Source organism: Rhinatrema bivittatum, chromosome 7, assembly GCF_901001135.1.
Source record: "Rhinatrema bivittatum chromosome 7, aRhiBiv1.1, whole genome shotgun sequence".
NCBI lineage: Eukaryota > Metazoa > Chordata > Amphibia > Gymnophiona > Rhinatrematidae > Rhinatrema > Rhinatrema bivittatum.
In genome coordinates, this window is record NC_042621.1 from 82,714,438 (window position 1) to 82,719,821 (window position 5,384).

General features: G+C 39.1%; 1 long non-coding RNA gene across 1 annotated transcript; it reads right to left on the reverse strand.

The window, feature by feature from the left end:
- Nucleotides 1–390: 390 nt before the first annotated feature.
- Nucleotides 391–5,164, reverse strand: LOC115094919. The gene is made up of 3 exons (XR_003857629.1): nucleotides 4,627–5,164; nucleotides 3,215–3,346; nucleotides 391–538 (listed from the first exon to the last, which is right to left on the reverse strand). It is a non-coding gene; the product is annotated as an uncharacterized LOC115094919 (long non-coding RNA).
- Nucleotides 5,165–5,384: the final 220 nt, after the last annotated feature.

Below are 5,384 nucleotides of genomic sequence, written 5' to 3' on the forward strand. Positions count from 1 at the left end.
GTATGATCAGGAGACAAAACGTGGTTAATCCATGATTGTAGATCAGCTGTAGGATCTGTATACAATAGTCATGTGTATCTGATAATTATCATAACATTTCATTACAATACTTTTGCTGGTTTAAACACAATCCTATCATCAGCTGTCAAAGACTTCAGAGTTGACAACTGTTTAGAATATAAGTTGAAAAATGTCTTAACAAGGCCTAAAATGAAATATGTAGGTCAAGTGGAATTGGAAGTGGAATTGGTAGTAACCTTGAAGAAAATTACAACTTGATTTCTAATTTCTGTATAAACCAGAATAATGAAATTCTACATTTGAAGGAATATTTCAGATTGGTTGGAATGAAAAACCCAAATTTAATACCTCCTCTTGTGGGGACGTCAGCTGTATTCCAGAAAGATTAATCACTATTGATTCTGTTGAGCTCTGGGTCTCATCTGAGGGCCTTCTCACGTTGAAAATGTTTAGTTGATTAGATCTCTGTGTACCCATTGATATTGTTGTTGTTGTTGAGGCCATCTCGATCTTCGACCTCTCCCCAAAAAAGACATAGAGCCAACGTGAAAAGTGGAGGCAGAATGAGGTGATTTAGAGCATCCTGTATAATCAAAATCATCTGACCCATTGGAAAAATCATACACTGAATCATCGAATGTAACTCATTTACTGGAGGGTGTCGACCTTAATAAAAGCTAGCAATATACATTAATGGTAGAATAATCTTCTTCATCCTGTCACAAGGGCTGGGATCAGGAAATACCCTCTCAGGAGCAGGGCCGGACTACAGATCTATCTTCCTGCTAGCCTGTCCCCTTACCCGCAAGTTGAGCCCGTAGGCTCTGGAGGCCATTAGAACTTGGGTATGCCAGCTAAACATCATGGTTGAAAGCTGGACTGCCTAGCCAGCCCCCTTCCCTGCAGGTTCTGGGGGCCAGTAGAGCTTAGCTGGAAAGGGAAATACCTACAGTACCTGAATGTAATCCATTTTGAAGCGCTGAAAAAAGTGCAAAAAGCGGAATATAAATCAAATAAAGAAAGAAAGAAGGCTAGATAAGCTGTTCAAAGCAGGGCAGACACAGGCTGGAAGTTGTGGGCAGAGACAGACTGAAGCAGGCAATGAGTTGAGGACTGGATACTGAAACATCCGCAGGATGCTGGAACAGGCAAGGGGCTGCTGCCTGGGTATTGGAACAGACAGAGAGCTGTGGTCAGGATACTGGAACAGACAGGGAGATATGGACTGGATACTGGAAGAAGGAAAGAGCTATGGACATTGGACAAGACACTGGGGACTAGACTGACCAAACAAGGACAGGACTAAACAAGGCAGGCAAACAAGGGTAGGAGTGGACAAGAACAACACAGAACAGAAAACACAGAAATTCAAAGGCAGCAAGGCTAGAGGCCCGAATGCTACTAAGCAAGGTAAGGTCTGAGTAGGCCACAGAACAAAATCTAGGGTAACATCAGACCTACAGACCACAAGGCAAGGTAAGGCCTTGATAGACCATAGAGCAGGGTGTAAGGAAACAGAAGGTCCAGAGGCCACAAGGCAAGATAAGGCCTTGATAGACCATAGAGCAGGGTGTAAGGAAACAGAAGGTCCAGAGGCCACAAGGCAAGATAAGGCCTAGACAGGCTATAAGGCAAGCAGCAAGGTACAAGAAGGTCTGGAGGCCGCAGCAAGGTAAGGCCTAGATAGACCAAAAGGCATAGAGCAAGCTAAGAAAGGCAAGATTAGAGAGCCAAGGGTGAATCAATGAAATGGTGTCTAGTTTCTGGCAAGGCAGGGTTAAATTGGGCTAGAACTTGGGAGTGGTGCAGGCAGCAAGGCAGAGCTTGTTAAGGCTGGAGATGAAGCTCTCTGAGGATCTGTGGTGGAGAGGAGGCTGCATCACAGGTGGAGTCAGGTAGCCAGAAAAGAGCTCACTGAAGGACTCTGCTTTTGGGGAGGTGTCACAGCAAGCTGCATCAGGCCTAGATCAGGGTTGGATCAGGACTGGATCAGGGCAGCCGCATGGCACGTGAAACCACATCCCTCCTTAATTATTTGATCTTCGTTTGCTTTAATGATGATCTAAATTGTTCCAAAGAACACTTGTAGTGAGAAATCATCAAATAAAAAGATTTAAAAGATATAGATTCTTTCATTTGACTAGGTAAAACAGAAATCTGGTAAATATTTATTTATTTATTTTACGTGTTTTGTATACCGTGATTCAGTTTCGCCATCAGAACGGTTTACAGAATCATGAAACAGGTTATATAAACATCATCACAGCAGCTTATCATGTAGTGTTAGTTGATTACATATAAAATAGTTATTACTGGTAAAGCTTATTACATACAGCAAAGTTATTACATACAAACTGTTGTACATATAGGCTTGGGGTTAATAAGTGAGGAAGAGAGGAATGTGTATAGATTGGGTGAGTTATACAATTGGATCTGTAACAGCAGGGGTTTATCAATTCAAAGTATCTTTAGGATGAAGTAATATATACTATATGAGGTTACTTGCACATTATCTTAGGTAATCCATTGTTAAGAGTTTTATGGTAGATCGAGGGATGTATCTGACGTACTTTTCTTTGTATAATCCACTATCAATAGAATTAAATCTGTCGAACATTTGTTCAATATGGCTATCCCCCTTTGAATAAAAGAATCATCTTTTAAAATATAAGAGGTGGCTTGTTAATGCGAAGACAACGTGGAATAATTTGAGATATTGAACAAGAATAGTTGAGTGTTACTCCAACCTGATTACATGTTTATTAAATCCATATAACTAGTCAATGAACTCTGCTTATTAACACCATTACCTCTTCAAGGAAAGAGGTTTCTTGTAAAATCCCTGCTAAATGCTCAGTGGTGAAAGTAAAAGTATTCTTGAATTGTAACTGATCCATGTAGGTATGAATGGAATAATTAAATTACAAAATCCTTATCATACAGTGGTAGTGAAAATAGCATACACATTACAAAAAAACATGATTGTTAAGTATTAATACCAATGACTGGATTGTTGAGCCCATCATATAAGAGAGCTATATACAGTCACTTAAAAGATGTTCAAAGCCCTTTAACATTTACTTAAGCATTAGAGGTAGCTCATATCTTTAATCATAGGTTTCACATTATATGCTTTTTTTAAAATGGAATTACATATTTTTATTGCACTTAAAATCCCAAAAGCTAAACATACCTTTTAAAGTTTGTTTTTGCCGCTCCAAGGGAAGATCCATTTCTACCTTTAATCACCACTGCCTGACACGCGTCCTGTTTCATTTCTCTTCTTCAGGGCCACCTCGGGTAGAAAAAAGGATCTCCCAAAAATCTATTTTGCACAAAATATAGAAAAACAATTAATGTCCATTATAACAGCTCAAAGATAGCTCAACTTTTACATCAAATATCTTCTTAGAAATGTGTATGGGATCTGCATCTCAACATCAGGCAAAACAATATCAATCATCACAGTGCTTTTCAACAACTATTAAGTACTAGTACATCCATCTTGAAAAAGCTTGAACCAGATCATTACAATTTTATCTACTTATAGTCCAATGGACCAACCACAAAGCTGCCCATTTGCTGATCAACTATCGGGGCTCCCCTAGAGCTCGGCACGCGCAAGGTGAACAAGTGTGCACCCCATTGCGCGCGCCGACCCCGGATTTTATAACATGCGTGTAGCAGCGCGTGCAAGTTATAAAATCGGGTGTATATTTATGCGCACTGTGTTGCACACACAAATGTATGCCCGCGCGTACCTCTTAAAATCCGACCCTAAATGTTTTACATAAATAATAGACAATCACATACACAGCAAAAAACTACATACAAACATCTATAAAGTTCAATCCCCCACCCCGTATCACATAAAAACTCAGATCATCCCCATCACATTCACATAAACTGGCAACGGTCACTCTAGGGATCAAACACGTCTCATTTGTTATACTCACAAACACTCAATACACTCAAGTGAAAAACACACACAACCTGTCTTTTTTAAACCCTGAAGGGAAGGCACACTATACCAGCAACAAATGCAGAGCAAAGACTTGACCTTAATACTCTTCAAAAAAAAAGAAAACAGTTTTCTTCAAAAACCTATCCAATGCAGCTACAGCTGCTGGATATTCCAAAACATTGATTCCAAAATACATATATATATATACAGAATATCCAGTTCTGTAACTTTGCACCAAACCAATATAACTTCAAAGCTAATTTTCCTTCAAATCTTGTCCCCAAACTGATGTAACTTCAAAACTAGTCTTGGTTTTTTTTCACAAGTGTAATGAGTGTAAGTATAAGGAATGGGACTTGTTTCATCCCTAGAGTGATTATTGGGTTGTAAGGTAGATGATATGAGTTGTTATTATGAGATATGGGGTTGTTACTTTATATATATTTTGTTTGTAATTTTTATGTCTATGGATTTGTTATTCATATTTTGATAAAATTTATTGTATAATGTGCATTGTTATTATTTGATTATTTGGCTTAATTAAATGTATGTTGGACTATTATATTACAGATTTAATTATTAAAAAATATTTTTTCATGTGACATATTCATATTTTGTTTTGTTTTCTGCTTTACACTTACCCTTTTTGTGTGTAATAGAGAAGGTACACTGACACACACACACCAGCATTTAAAAAAATAAATTCACCTTGCTTTACAAATGGCAAATGTATTTCCAACAACAGGTTCCCAGAGGACAAAAGTCTTTGCTTTCATTGGCATTGTCAGTGTGACCAAAGAGCACTGCAGATCTTCAGAGGCTTGAGGCTGAATAGCAGTAGAGCTTCAAAAACTTTCTTGAGCTAAACAATTGTTTAAGTTTAAGTGCAAAGCTTATTTCTGTGATTTTTGCGGCAGTAGCAGACTGTGGTGTGACCACTTGCTGACCTCGACATAGGCTGGTGGTAGAGGACGAAATGGTCAGCTTTCAGTGCTCTTCTGAGTCAGAGCAGCCAGATTCCTCTGTGTCTCCCCCTTGCATAGTCCTCGTCCTCTGACTCCACTCTTTGAAGATCCTGACTGACACAAAACCAGATGGTTCTGAACACAGTCGTTTCAGCTCTCTGCTCTTTTGGAAAGCTATGCTCTCGTTTGACCTCCTCATGTGGAGTGTACTAACTTCCCCACGTCTTCCCTTTGCACTGACAAGCAACCCCGTGTATCAGGCTTAGTTATATACCCATAGGAACGCAGCAGGAAGAACCAAAAGGAAAAGCGAACTGGGAATGCTCGCCTTCTCATACTCATGCTATTTAATGTTCCCTTAACAAGTTACATGCTCATGCTATTAAGCTAAGGAATTTTTTTGTTTCTGTGCATGAGAATTTTGGAAGCATACT